This window comes from Rhagoletis zephyria, unplaced genomic scaffold (genome assembly GCF_001687245.7).
Source record: "Rhagoletis zephyria isolate East Lansing unplaced genomic scaffold, Rhagoletis_zephyria_1.1 Rzeph_scaffold_00338, whole genome shotgun sequence".
In the NCBI taxonomy this organism is placed as follows: domain Eukaryota; kingdom Metazoa; phylum Arthropoda; class Insecta; order Diptera; family Tephritidae; genus Rhagoletis; species Rhagoletis zephyria.
This window is the reverse complement of record NW_016157422.1, coordinates 214,110-230,569: the sequence shown is the minus strand read 5'-3', so window position 1 is coordinate 230,569 and position 16,460 is coordinate 214,110.

Here is a 16,460-nt window from a genome sequence, read left to right as displayed (position 1 = left end):
TTATACTTTTCAGGAATAGGATTGGTGTGCTGCATGCTGCGAATCTTATTCTGTGTTTGCCCTTCACATTGTATTTCAACCACCAAAAATAATTTAAAAAAAGATTGTAACAAACATGATGCAGACTACACTACTTCATTACTGCGAGGGGAGAGCAATCGCTTGTCGATGGCACGAAGATCGGGTGTGCAGGTAAGAGATTTTGTTACTATATAATGTATTTTTAAATTAGATATTTATTCATGTTTTAAATAGTATTTTCGAAAATAGAAATACATGCATACATATGCACACTATAAAAAGTGCATGTAAAACTACTACTGAAAGGTTCTTATTTTTCCACCAGAATCTGTGTAAATATCTGCATAAGGTGCTCAGGGTTTGTTTTTCGAGATGTTTTAAATATCCACATAAATATAAACACGAAATGTTAAAAGTTATACACATTTTGAACGTAAATATTAATGTTGGGAAATATCGGGTACTTTTGAGGATCGAGTTCTTTGGCATCGATACTTTTATGGGTTGGCTATTTTTGAGGGTCCGCTTCACTAGCGGGGCAAATGCAGCGGAATTAAAAATAATAATCCGATAATTTTAAGCTTATTTTTTGCTAATTAGTTACCAAATACAAAAATTTCTAACCAATGCCGTTATTTCGTTAACCCTATGTCCGCTAGCGTAACAATTTCGCTAGCGAAATTGGTCATAACACATGTTTTAAATATAAAAAAAACCTTTTAGGGCGCAAAATTTTTGGCTCGGAGGAATACTTTCCAGTAGATAGTTCACAAAATAATAAAATTCTTCAAAATAATCAAAAATTTTCACGAAAATTTATTTCGGTATGAAATATACCAACGGTGGGCAATCGCGGCTCTTTGAGCCAAATGCGGCTCTTTGTTTAGCAAAGTGCGGCTCTTTTTACTTTCTCTTTGCTTAGAACATTTTGGCTCTTTTTACTTTTTAAAATACATATTTCTTTACTGGACATTCTTTTCCATTGTATTGTTTTCTTATTTTGTTCTTTTTATATACTCATACGCAAATTGAGATCGGAACATTACCCGCAATTGGAGAATGAAAATTGGCTTTCTGTCTTTTCTCATATAGCCTTTAGATTACCGGCAACTTTATCGCCTCGATATACGAGTTTTCGTTTCCTCATCAGCGCATTAATTTCTCGAATCGATAAAAAGTTGCTCACCCGATGTAGCCTATAAAAATTTGTAACCATCTTTAAATTTTGGTTTGGTTTTGGTTCGTGGGTCAGATATATTAGATATTTCAACCAAGGTTTTGGGTTTTCGCTAACAGTGGCTCTTGCTCTTTGTTTGTTTATTTTGTATTGCCTACCTTTGAAATTTTATGACGAATGTTGTCGACTTTCACTTGCGCGTTGCTGTAATTTTGGAATAACAAATTTATTTTTACCGGTAAAGTGAGGAATGAGGAAATGTTAGTAAAGGTAACTTTAATGCTTACATTTGAAAACGGCCCTTCTTTACCGATATGATAACGTTGATCATTCGTCCTGTATTATACGGAACAGTCCTCTTTTTTCATCCTTGGTCCTGGTAATTTATTTATGTCATCCGGTACGCCAAATGTTCTGTATTTCTTCTAATGTCCGGTATTTGTCCCGTTTTCGATATTTTGGCGCCTTTGCGTTAAAATGGCATGTCTATGCGTTCAAAATCACATGTCTATGAACGAGTTTTTATTTTGAAGTCTGGACGCTTGCGATTCGAATCAAGGAGCACATACATATGTAGATGGTTGCTGAAGTTTTAATTTTGCGGAGAAAAACTGGGTATTTGTGAGTATGAATCGAATATAGACGTTAATGATTATTTTTGAAAATTTGTAAAAGAAATTTCACTAGTATTTAGCTTTTCAAAGATTTTTTTCAACGCAAGAAGTTCTCAAAGATGGAAGGGTACGTTTTACATTCAGCGCGTTCCGGATGATATTTACTAGATTGCGCTTGGTCGAAATCCGAGTCTGAAAATAATCCGTTGAATACCACTCTAAAATAGTCGCATATTTTCATCATGTTTCCCTGTCTAGGAATGTTTGAAAAAAATTTTGCGGGGTAAAAATCCCGAGCACAGAGTACAAAGGTATGGAAAAATATTCTAGGAATATGTGATGTTATAACTGAATATTTATGTTCTGCTTTCACAAAATATCGAAAAATATATGCCAAATAAAATGCTTTTTCAAAGCTAATAAATCTAGAATCATTGAAAAGATTTTTAAAATCCTCTAGCTTTTGTGGAAAAAATTTGCATTTTTAGTCCTGTAATCGGCTGCCATAATTATGGTCACCGTAGATATGGTGGAACATTTGCAAAACTTGAATTTGTCTCTACAAGGGGTGAATAAAAATGTTTTTGATTGGTCGCAAATTATTTTAAGTTTTGAAGCTAAACTACGTTTTTTTATTGCACATGATTTAAAAGTAGATTTTGATAAAACATTTGCCGGTTTGAAATTATTTAAATGTACGTTTGCATACTTCATAAATCCTTTTTTATGTAAGATAATTGAGGATGAATTTGCAATGTCCGAAAAACTCCTTGTTAAGAAAAGCGAAGAAGAGTTGGAGTTTTTGGAATTAAAAGAAGATTGCTTGCATTCCGGCAACAAGTACCAGATTTGAAATATCCGCTGGTGAAAACAGCTGCGTGACGTATATTTTCAATTTTTGGTACAACGTATAACTGTGAGTCTTTGTACTCTACAATGAAATTCGTAAAGTCAGAATACCGTTCACATTAGTTGCATTCGCGTTCCTGATAATTATTGAAAGTTATAAAAACTACAAGCTTTTTGTATTCGCGTACTCCAAAAAATTTACAAAGTAGGGGAAATTGAGAGAGCAAACTGACATTTCATTTTGAGGGAAAGCTGCTAGTTTCTGCTGGGAAAATTTTGGCCAATAGCAATTCGCCAACAAGAAAACAGCTGATCAAAAACAGCTGTTTGGAATGTACGTAAATCCCTAAATTGAATTTGATGGTTGGGAAGTTAAAATAGTAAAATGCGATTAATTAAATTTGTAAGAAGTAATTAATTATTCGTTTAGTTATTGAACTGTGTCAGGATAAGACTTCGGAATTTGTTTTCTTACGTTGTCAATTTTATACTTTTGAATGTAAACAAAATCTCTATCAGCTGTTCGTCTAGCATGCAAATCTCTGCAAATTTTCTGATCGCATACTGTTTTGGATATTCTTATCTTGTGAGAGAACAAATGACATTTCGCCGGAATTTCGCTGTTGGACATTTTTTACTGGAGATTTTAAACGAACGCACCTATTGACTACCAACATTTAACAGTACTGTTACGAACGGCTATAACTGACGTAAAACCACATTTTGAAAATTTGGTTAAAGGGATCTTTTGAATTTTCTTTAATATCAATCATACATACTTCAGAATAATAATAAAATTAATGTTTTTCATTTCTAATAATAATTTTATTTGCAAGTAAAATTTTTGTTTTTGCTTTTTTTGTGGCTGTTTCTAGCATTTATAATTTACATGTGGCTCTTTTCGGCCTCGGCCTTGCCCACCCCTGAAATATACGATAAAATAATTTTTAGCTAATTTTATGCTAACTAATTACCGAATCCAATAATTTTTAACCAATGCCGTTATCCCGTTAAACCTATGTCCGCCATCGGAATTGGTCACAACACATGTTCTAATTATAAAAAAAAAACCTTTTAGGTCTCAAAATTTTTGGCTCGGGGTATAATTTCTAGTAGATAAATTTAAAAAAATTAAATTCTTCAAAATAATCAAAAAGTTTTACGAAAATTTATTTCGGTATGGAAAATATGATTCTTTAAGCTATTTTTTTATAATTAATTACCGAATCCAATAATTTCTAACCAATTCCGTTATCCCGTCAACCCGATGACCGCTAGCGTAACAATTTCGCTAGCGGAATTGGCCACAACACATGTTCTAATTATCAAAAAAAAAAAAACTCTTAGGGTGAAAATTTTTGGCTCGGGTGATACTTTCCAGTATAAGAATTCAAAAAATTAAAAAAAAAATCGGCGCCAAAAATTTTTTGATATATTACATTACATTAAAAAATACTGGCGCCTTTATTTTCATATATGTAGAAAGCCAACTACTGATTTTTTTGTCTAATACTTTTTTTATTAACTTCAAAGTAATAAAAGGCAAGCGAAGATAGTATAATGCAAAAAATTTTAGTCCTTAAACATAAACTACCCTTTAGTTTCATGTTGGGCTTTTTTAATTTTCATTAATTGAAAGGTGCCCCAGGATTAAGAGAATTTTCATGTTTGAGGGAAGGAGATTCGTATGACCCATATATAATCAAAAATTTGCGAAACCTGAAAAAAAATTGTTATCCTTGGTTTCGTTTTCGGCGATTTGGGCCATATGGATATTTATTTGGCTATCGTCTAATTGTATTAAGCTCAGTGTACCGAATGTAACTTTTGGTTCGAAAAAGTATGAAAATAGAACAATTGTACTACTATAATTTTGTTGAGTTTGGTACAAAGTGATAGAACTGTTAGAACTGTGGCTACGAAAAAGCTACACTGAGAAAAGAGTTTAGTTACGTCAACTAAATATGTTTTCTTCAACACATGATTTAGTTATAATTACATTATTTGGTTATAGTTACCAAATGATGTGTTGTGAGAAATTTATTTAGCTGACTTTTTTCTGTGTGTACGACACTATTTGATGGGTATGTAGTTAGTTTGATCCGGTGACAGATTGTGCAGCTTTCAAGCAGACGAGTGCTAAGAAAGACGTTCCGCGTGAAGTGGTGCAATGGCTGATGTATCTGCAAGATTTTTCTTTCAACATACAACATCGCGCTGGTAGCAATATGAAACACGTGGATAGCTTAAGTCGCTTTCCCGTGATGACTGTAACGTCAGGGGTACAAGCTCAGATTTGAAGAGTACAAAAAAGGATGAACACTTGGCAGCGATCGCAGAAATCTTAAAAGAAAAGCAGTACGATAATTATACGATAAAAAAAAAAAACTTATATACAAGCAAGTCAATGGACAAGAACTTTTGGCAGTTCCGAGAAGCATGGAAAAGGAAATAATAAAAAACGCTCATAATTTTGGGCACATGGGCTGTCTATGCATGTTATACGGCAGAATTACTTTATTCCACATCTGGAAAAAAAGGTACAGCAGATCATCACGAATTGTATCGAGTGCATTATGCATAAATATCATAAGTGGTCGGTGTCACGCCCATTTTCCAAAGATTTGTTATAAACATATTTCCTGCTAAAAGGTCATTGCAAACATAAAATTTGAATAAATTATTTACTAAAATATCGCAGTTTTCGTATTTCTGCCAACTACCATTACATAGGAGGTAGGCGTGGTTGTTGTCCGATTTTGCCCATTTTCTATACCGTTTATCTTTTGCCCAAAATAAATACACGTGCCAAGTCTCGTTAAGATATCTCAATTTACACAGTCAGATGGACGGAAGGACAGACAATCATGGCCTAATCAATCTCTCTTTTCATTCTGAGCATTTACATATGTATAAGTTAAGACTATGTTCAAACAGGCACCTAATTGGCAATTAAGAACCTTTTCACCAATTTAGGCCTTAATTGTTACCCAATTTATCACTCAAAAATTCAAATTATTGATTGCCAATTAATAATTGATTGGCAATTAACTTGTGTAAGATTCTCTATGCAACCCTGCTAGGTATGTTTAATTTGGACTTGGAGGTATGTTTATTGAACAAAGGGAAATCAGCTGTTTGTGTCTGGCCCTCTTTTTCAGCTGATACTCCATCAGGGATGGAAAACTGAATTATAAAATTGTACCCAATTTAGGGAAAACTTTATCTAAAAGTAGATAGATATACCTAAATATTGATTTCTATATAAAGAAAATAGGAAGATAACAATTCACATCGATACCATATCAACTTCTGTACTAACATTAAACAAGTTTTGGCTATGAAAAGAATCTCTTCGAGTAGCGCGAGACACAACTATGTTGTAGAAAAGGTGAATCACATTCCTCCCAGTTCTTCGATCTGATGTTTTAAAAAGAAATATTTTCAGTCTACCTGGCGAAATCAACTACAGTTGCGTTAAAAGGAGGTAGAGTATTAGACCAGATCCCCGCACTAGAAAATGCATTGAAATGTCAATAAAAATAAGAACTGATTTTCTGAGAATTTATTTGGCTATATTCCAAATGTACCAAAAATTGTGTGTTCGTACCGAATGTACTTTCAAACTAAATAAAGGTACGATTGTACCAACTTTTCCATCACTGTAGTAATCCAGCAGCTGATTTCGTATCGCTAATTGCGCAGCTGACGAGCGTGTGAACACCAAACTCAATGCCGCAATTTAAAGCTTAATTGCCTCAACTAATTGGCCTGTTTGAACATAGTCTAACATATTAGTTCCCCAAACAACTTGCCAACAACATGCGCATATGAGTTCTTAGGTTGCAGACCAACAACAGCTTCACATGATCTTGCTCATGTGAAAGCAACAACAAAACTCGAAAGTGTTGTCACTAAAAAAGTACTTTAAAAGGTGTTCGCACGACGCGATTTTGCGTTCAACTTTTGTGTTCAACTCACGCAGGGTTGCACGAAAAAGAAAACTGAATGGCTAGATGTTGACTGGCGACCAACTTTGATGAAAGCGATTAGTTGAAAGGCCGTTCAAGCCAAAGTAGAATGCAAACGCATTTTTATTGCTAGTCTTTTGATATTTCTTTATATTTTGATATTCTTAGCCATTCAATTTTTTTTCGTGCAACCCTGCGTGAGTTGAACGTTAAAGTTGCCTGAAAAATCGCCACTTGCGAAAGCGCTATTAGCTTTGCTAATGCAATACAACAACAAAACTCGAAAGTACTTAAGCGATGTCAGTTTTCAGTAAGAGCAGAAAAAAAATGAATGAAAATTTTTTCATTCAGTTTATAGTAAAAGTAAAATAGTGAATAAGTAGTGAGCTAAAAGAAATATATTGGTGAATAAATGCGTTTATAATAATGTCAAAGGGGTTGCTTTATTTAATAATATAAATCAAGTCAAGAAGTAAAGAGATCAAAAATATTACTTGACAATGACCAAAGAGATCAAAAATTTGACTTGAGATTGACCGGCGCCCAACTGATGGTAATGAACCAAAAATAAATCCTCATACAAGGATTATAAATTAAAAGAATTTTTTCATAAGAAAATTAACAAAATTATTAAAACAAGAAGAAAACCAAGTTTAAATCGGAAAAAGCATAAAGTAAAAGTGCACTATATTTTCGACAGAACCGAATCAAAATAAGCCTTAGGAACAAACGAAATGTAAAAAGAAGTGGGCCAAGTGCTACAGATTCTACGTTCTTGAATCAATATAATCTTTGCCACTGAATAAATGTGAAATACTTGAACTTTGAAGGAAAAATTACATATGTATGTACCGAGTGAATAGCAACCCGGCACGAACGAATAGACAAGTAGTCAGTAGCAGTTACGCAGTGAGCAGCAGCAGTCGGTTTGATAATTTTTTGTATTTTTGCCTTCACAATTTAAAATTGTCACACTTAAATAATTAATAAATTGAACTCGTTAATGTTCACATGGGGGCTCAACCGATGGGCGAAAATTAACTTGAGATGATACATTCAAGTAAGAGGAAAAATAAAGCCGCGAAAAGCAGAAATACGCAAAAAGAAAAAACCGAAAATACGTCCAAACGAGGTGCAACAGTGATAGTCAGCAGAAAACTCGGGGAAGAGTACAGCAGTGAGGACGAAGCAGAAAATAGTAGAGTTGGTACGTACGAGCAAATAAAGAGTATTGTAGAGTTTACCGGAGAAGGCGACAGACAAACAGAAATTAGAAGTGAAACACCCACCATGTGTATCAGCAATGACTGTAATGTATCCATGGATGGAGTGGGTATGCAATAGGTAATTTGCAGAGGGAGAACCGCACCTTCTACCTACTGTCGTTTTAAGAAATCACGGAAGAAAGCTTGTCTCTCAAAACCTATAACTTTGTTGCTGGAAAAGTGTATGCCGGTCGGGACCCATTCATGAAACTAGCTAACAGTCGGGCGGGGAGATTCTTGGCATTCCATGAACCAGCGCATTACAAAACATTTTATTATCAGACTCCCTTTTAAACCCTTTTCTTAAAAAAAAAATCTAGAAATGATAAAAGACGGGAAGAACAAAATTTTTACAATAACCGGTACTAATGGAAAGTCATTTAAAAGGCCAGGAGTACCTCAAGATGTAGGCGAGATACTGGGTGCTTTTCATTACCCTCCCTACCTATGCTTTTGGTTGCACCAATATATACCCAAAAGCCCGAACATACTTTAAACGACCCACGTTACCAAGGAATAAAAGAGGCAATTAGCACATTCTGATGTACATATGTATTAACTTATATTATCTATTCCGCTACAATTAAATCTTATACTCTATATCTTATAGTTTTATAGATTTTACAAAGCTATACTATGAATAGGAGCGGAAAATTTTTAAACCTGGAAACAAACTTTAATTTCAAGTAGTTATGAGCTTTTCCTTTCTAGTGTAAATTAACTTCAGAAATTTCTGCTTATTCTTCTATCGGAAATTTGCCTTTAATTCAAATCGCACCAAAATTTTATCGCAAGTAATCTATATATCATGACACTTTTTTGTCTACATCAACCTAGTCACAGTTTTTCTATTTGTTAACACGCTCTCAATGAAAAATAAATTCATATTAACATAATTCAGCGTGAGTTTCCACTTATGATATCAACAAAACTGGTTTTTGGAACTTCGTCCCGTTGGCGAAAAAAAAAACATAAAAGCAAACTTATGTGTGCACATACGTGTGTTTGTCAAACTCACTGTGAGGACAGCAATAGGAAGGCTTAAGCAGAGTCAAAGCAATTGTATAAACCGCAACAACAACGTAGCCAGCGGTCGACTGTTATATACATGAACTAAGTGTTATACCATTAGGTGAATCCCGTATTCCTCGGACTCGGACTAGTGAAACTGTCAAAAAATAAAAATTTGCTCGGAGCGNTTACAATAACCGGTACTAATGGAAAGTCATTTAAAAGGCCAGGAGTACCTCAAGATGTAGGCGAGATACTGGGTGCTTTTCATTACCCTCCCTACCTATGCTTTTGGTTGCACCAATATATACCCAAAAGCCCGAACATACTTTAAACGACCCACGTTACCAAGGAATAAAAGAGGCAATTAGCACATTCTGATGTACATATGTATTAACTTATATTATCTATTCCGCTACAATTAAATCTTATACTCTATATCTTATAGTTTTATAGATTTTACAAAGCTATACTATGAATAGGAGCGGAAAATTTTTAAACCTGGAAACAAACTTTAATTTCAAGTAGTTATGAGCTTTTCCTTTCTAGTGTAAATTAACTTCAGAAATTTCTGCTTATTCTTCTATCGGAAATTTGCCTTTAATTCAAATCGCACCAAAATTTTATCGCAAGTAATCTATATATCATGACACTTTTTTGTCTACATCAACCTAGTCACAGTTTTTCTATTTGTTAACACGCTCTCAATGAAAAATAAATTCATATTAACATAATTCAGCGTGAGTTTCCACTTATGATATCAACAAAACTGGTTTTTGGAACTTCGTCCCGTTGGCGAAAAAAAAAACATAAAAGCAAACTTATGTGTGCACATACGTGTGTTTGTCAAACTCACTGTGAGGACAGCAATAGGAAGGCTTAAGCAGAGTCAAAGCAATTGTATAAACCGCAACAACAACGTAGCCAGCGGTCGACTGTTATATACATGAACTAAGTGTTATACCATTAGGTGAATCCCGTATTCCTCGGACTCGGACTAGTGAAACTGTCAAAAAATAAAAATTTGCTCGGAGCGAGAGAGTAACATTGAAAAGTACGGTATCGCTTTCTAGTAAAAAATGGTAACTTCTGTCAACTTCAACATATCCTCCAGATTTTGGTTGTAAATTTTTGCTTATTTTGTATGTAAACACACTCACTTCACACATGTAAATAACCAAAAATACTTTCAAATTCATTAGAATCCACTTAAACAAGTAATTAAATACTTTTCAACATGAATTAGCAGAGTGCACTTTTCTTTTGTTTACAATTTGGTTACCAAACACACTACAGCTGATCGTTTGACACATTTACCAGAATTTACCAGCAAAAAATTCTCGGACTAAAACTGGTAACTTCTGACAGAGAGAAAACCGTATTTACTCTCTTTTTTGTCCTCTCAATAGTCAGAGAACCGAGTACGGGATCGATTTCCAGTAAAGTCTGAAGGACAAACCACCCACTCGGGAAAACCCAAGGAAGGACCTTACTTCCAAGAGACAGCGATCTCAAGACGACACCTCGAGTGAGTCCAAAAGGTATAGGGATGCCTCCCCATCTAACCGTCCGTCGATGGCCGTATCCAACACGAAGCCGTTCAGTGAAGCCGCCAAAGAGCACCTCACGCTGGCGGTGTTGGACAAGGGGCATCCGGACGGCCACATTATCACGGACAACTGGAAGTCCGTCCTGATGGGTTTATGCAAGGTATATAAAGGGATACTCCAGAAGTACCCCGGCCCTGCACCAGTCGTCCGTAATGCCGGATGGCATCAAGGGCGAGTTAAGCTGGTAGCGTGCGCCGATGAGCGCGCGGTCCGGCTCTAAAAAGAAGCTATCTCCACGGTTGGACAGCTGTGGCCCGGGGCAGACTTAGTTGCCGTCCATAGGGATGAAATCCCTAACAGGCTGCGAGCCTGGGCCTGGGTACCAGCTGAGTCGTCAAAACCGGAGGAGATACTCGAGCTCATCCGCATGGGCAACGAAGGACTGTCCACCAGCGATTAGAGGATAGTCCGAGTTGGCGAGACCAAGGGGAAGCAGCGTTTTGTTGGCTTTGTCATCAACGATGCTTCTGTCCCAGTTCTCGAGGATTGTGGCGGGGTAATAAGCTACGGCTTTTACTCAATCACAGTAAAAATCCACCAGAGAGCGGATCAGCAAGAGGGGGAAACGGGCAACGCACCGAGCGGACCCTCTCCCTCAGATATTCTTCCCGACGAAGGGGCCAACAAAACAGGCAACGCCTCGAGCGGACCTGTGTCCCCTGCGTCGGCATCGGTGGCGGGCAGCGCGGGGTACACAGGAAACACCACGAGTGAACCTGTGGACCCACCAACGAGTGTATCCGATACCGCGATAGATACTGAGAGCGACACGGGCTCAGTATCTGCCTACGTAAGGTCGGTCTACAGTCGATGGGCAACGCTGGACGAGGACCAGCTTCTGGTATCCGAACCGGAGGAGGAGGACAATGACATCACAGTCATTGCCACCGCCGAACGGAGGGAGCTAGAAGCAATGGACATAACCGATTCTGAGGATGGTGCAGATCCTACAAATTAATCTGCACCACTCCAAGGCAGCCTCGGCTGCTCTCCTTCTTCGCCTCAGCGATAAAGCTGAGGACTTGATTCTAGTCCAAGAACCTTGGATCGTCAGAAACAAGGTTTGCGGACTGAACTCTGATGCCTACCAGGTCGTAACAGCTCCAGTAATAGGTAGGATCAGAGCTTGCATTCTAATTAAAAAAGTATATTCTCATTTTTTACTCTCCCAATACAGCGACGGGGACACTGTGTGCATCAGCGTACAGCTGAAGGACCCACCCTATAGACTGGAAGAAGCGGTGAAGGAAGCAAATCGCAGTAAGCTCCCGATCATAATAGGGGCTGACTCTAATTCACATAACACGATCTGGCGCTCAAGTGTCACCAACTCACGGGGTGAGTGTTTACTATTATTCTTTTACACAATTTTTCTGTAAGTAACCGTGGTAACGATCCCACCTTTGTGACCTCTGTTAGAAGGGAAGTGCTGGACACCACCCTTGTGTCGAGCGGTTTGTCCGATCGGATAAGGGACTGGCAGGTGTCCAAGGAACACTCTTTTTCTGACCACCTCTACATTAGTTTCAATCTTAATTTTGATCCTGCTCCTTTAACAGCATACAGGAACAGAAAGCGAACCGACTGGGCAAAGTATAGGAATACGCTGTCGGCCTCTCTACGCAGATACGCTTCTCACGATAAGTCCTGCTTATAGTTAAGACCTGATGAAGCGAGTCTCTCGAATACAAAGGGTGTTTCTATCGGTGAGCTGGACTCATCGTCGAAAATTGATGAAGCAGTAAACTTTGTGACAAATGCCTGTAATGCTGCTTTCAAAGCCTCCTGCCCAAGCACCCTCCCGAAGGGCAAAAAGAAACCCCAGTGGTGGAATCCTGAGATTTCAGCCTAACGAAGCCTAACGGTGACTGGACGACATCATGTAACGAAATGCTGGAGGTCCTTATAAGCACTCACTTCCCGGGCTGCTCGGACGACACCTTCGGCTTTTCGCCCGGTCCTAGGACCTACTTGTCTCTGGGTGGTACCGTTAGGGACGTCCTAAGTGAGGAGAGGGTGGAATGGGCTTTAATGTCCTTCCAGCCCTACAAATCTCCGGGCCTTGACGGAATTTTTCCCGCTCAACTACAGGAAGCTAAGGCCATACTGTGCCCCCTGCTTTATCAGATTTTTACATCCTGCCTAACCCTGGCTCACATACCACATGAGTGAACAAAGGCAAAAGCTGTATTCTTACCAAAAGTAGGCAAGGCCGCACATGTGAAACCGAAGGATTTCAGGCCTATAAGCCTTACTTCATTCTTCTTTAAAACTCTAGAGAGGCTCATCGACGAATATATTCGACGGAATATAAAAAATTACAGCCTCTCCCCGAACCAACATGCATATTCCAAAGGAAAATCCGTGGATACCGCACTCCATGAAATCGTATCGACGATTGAAAAAGGATTGGCCTTAAAGGAATACACGCTCGGAGTTTTTCTCGATATCGAGGGTGCTTTCAACAACGTCTACCCGAAGTCTGTTGTTAACTCCCTTCTCATGGCGGGAGTGCAGCGGGGTCTGGTAGATTTTGTTGGGCTCCTTCTTGAGAAGAGAACTATGCTATCAGAACTGGGGGATGGTTCCATCACAAAGTATGTGACCAGAGCTCTGGAATCTAACAGTGAACACCATACTTCTAAGCCTAAAGGGCACCGGTTGTCAAGCCATAGCGTACGCTGATGACATAGCAATCGTGGCAACGGGCAAACATCTTCAGGTCCTGAGTGAGTTATTGCAAAACGCACTCGGTCTGGTAAACATCTGGTACAAGGAATGTGGACTTAGCGTCAACCCTACCAAAACGGAAATGGTACTTTTCAGAAGGAAGTATAAAACTCCCTTATTTACACCTCCCACCCCAAACGGAGTGGCACTTACTCTCTCAACCGAGGTTAATACCTTGGAATTATTCTAGATAAAAAACTTGACTGGAAGCGAAACATTGAAGACCGCTCCAGAAAGGCCAATACCGCCCTTTATGCCAGTAAGACGGCAATAGGCAAAAAATGGGGAATAAAACCACACATAGTACACTGGATGTACACAGCTGTGATAAGACCCATCCTTTTCTACGGGGTCACCGTATGGTGGCCTGCGCTAAACAACACTTTGTCCAGAGCCAAGGTGGAACGGGTGCAGAGGACGGCTGCCATGCTAGTCACGGGAGCACTGCCCACTACACCTACCAAATCTCTGGAAATAATGTTAAATCTTCCACCTGTGGATCTCTACGGAAAATTTCGTGCCGGCTGCAGTGCGGTCAGGTTAAATACAATCCAGCCGTGGAGAGACCTCAGGTTCGGACACGCAAAAGTACTTAAAACTCTACCGGATAATCTACGACAGATAGATTATACCACTCCTCTACTCTGCTTAGACAACAAATTCTCCACAAGGATCCCAGAGAGGAACGAATGGGAAGGGGCCACAGACCTGAACCCAGGGTCTACGGCCATATATACAGATGGTTCCAAGCTTAACAAAAGAGTGGGTAGCGGGATCTACTCTGTCGAACTCGCGCTAAACCTCAGGTTTCGAATACCGGACCATTGTAGTGTCTTTCAAGCAGAATTAAACGCCATAATGGAGGCGGCACGGTGGGTTACAACCTCCGCCCCTCCAGGACGGCCTATTGCTATCTATTCTGACAGCCAGGCTGCTATCAAATCTCTCAATTCTAATGGAACAACGTGCAAAGTAGCCATAGAATGCAGGAAGATTCTTAACCTGCTGGCATCAAAATGCTCCTTGACTGTTGTATGGGTCCCTGGACATAGGGACATTCCTGGCAACTGCCTAGCCGACGAGCTGGCAAGGAGAGGGACGGAATTATCTGAAGTCAATTCTGCTCAGAATGCGGGCATACCTCTAACCTCCTGCAAACACATACTAAAGACGGAACTCGTCGAGGAGGTAAATTTCAGGTGGGCTGTGGAAACCACCTGCCATACTACCAGACAAATTTGGCCAAAGATTGATGTAAAGCGATCCATAGCTCTTACCCGGCTGGACCACTCCTCTCTCAGATTAGTAGTCGGGGTTATAACCGGACACTGCCTGATGGGTACACACGGAAAAAGGCTAGGATACCCCACCAACGATTTTTGTCGCAGTTGCAGAGACGAGGAAGAGGTGGAGACCGTCGAACACTATCTCTGCCATTGTCCCGCCCTGGCCAACACGCGCAACCCATTCTTCAACAAGCACTTTCTAGATTGTTAAGCCGATTTGAACTCGGCGAACGTCCTCGACTTTTTGTGCTATATAAAACGCACTCGGTGGTTCAATTACTAAGGAAGGGAAAAAAACAAATGGCTTCGGCCAATGGTATCACAACGGGCTTTTCCAGCCAACGTGTGCTCCGCGCTTTGCGCGGGGCTGCCACTCCAACCTAACCTAACCTAACCTGACTGATTCTGACTAGTCCGTACTCGTACGCGATCGCAACTATTGCTTAAATTTGCCTAAGCCCAGCCAAAATGTAACAACACGCAATGCAAAGCAGACGGAGAACAACAATATGATGCGTATTAGCATTATGCATAATTAGTTAACATTTCTGCGCTCCGGTTGGCAGAAAATTAAAATAGACACACATACACATATATATTTGGCACATATGAAATGAGTTGACTTACCCACCCATCCGGAATCGCTGAAAGGCCTTTCGAGGATTTCCAGGTGGTGTTGGTGAAATTCTGCTATGGTGGAAGGGTTTTAATGCTTATTTTGGTTTTTTTTTTCATATATGTACATAAGTGTGTATGTCGTTCGGTTACTAAGAATTTATGCATTATTCAAAATTTTTTATTTTTTTTAATTTGAATTTAAATTTTTTTATTTTTATTTTTATATGTATATTTTTTTTTTGATAACTTTGCTATAGTTTTTTTTTCTTTGCTAGAACTCAGCGTTTACCTCATTTTTCACTATGACCAGTTGCTCAAAATAACTTTGTTTTTTTTTCCAAAACCAGTCCATATTGATTCACATTCGTACAATTTTCCACTATACCACCCCCTACTTAGTTACTTATGTGAATGTGTTCTACTTTTTTTTTGTTTTTCTTTTGGTTTTGTTTTATGGTGTTCAGATTTTTATGTACTTACATATGTACCTAATCACTGTATTTACCTGCCCTTCATAGGTACAGTTTACACAGATATTTTTTTGCCGCTTTTTTGGACAATTTCAGACAACTAATTTAATTATTAAATTTTTTTTATTTATTTTTTATTTTTTTTTATTTTTCCTTATCAGCTATACTCACTTCTCTACGCAACTTTTCCAAATTTTGTTTTTTTTTTCAATTGTTCACTTATTTTTTTAGCACTTTTCGGACGGCCGGCCATGAGGCTCCTCGCAATTTTCTGGAGTTGGAGTTTTTTTGTTAATTAAACCGCGCGGTGCAGATGATTATAGGTGACTGACGCAGGGTATTCAATTTGTATTGAAGCTAGCCGATGGCGACCCTTGCTGGCCACTTTGGTTTTCTGTGCGCCCAGGCACGGTTAAGTACGGTAACCTACCGCGTCTAAAAGTGGTACATACAAATGTATAAGTACATATGAAAATTAAAATGTTGGGCGGTTACGTATGTACATACGATTGTTTTTGACATCGTATAAGTTTTGGTACATACATATATATATAAGAAAATATCTGTGGAAGTTCTATTAACCTTGATTTAGGAAACTTGGAACTTTTTCGGAAAGAAACAAAACAAAATGGACTAGATAAGCCATCCAACTGACGGAAGAACCCGAGAATTTTGATTTCGAAAACTTACCCAAATTTAAAATTATTTTTCTATATTCTTGGTGGGAATGGTTTGCTTTAGCTGGTAAAATTTTTAACTTACGATTTTTCCTCTGGTAATCTGGTCAAGGTGGTGGTTCGGTTGAAAATACCGCTTTAAACCCAAAAACCTACTTAAA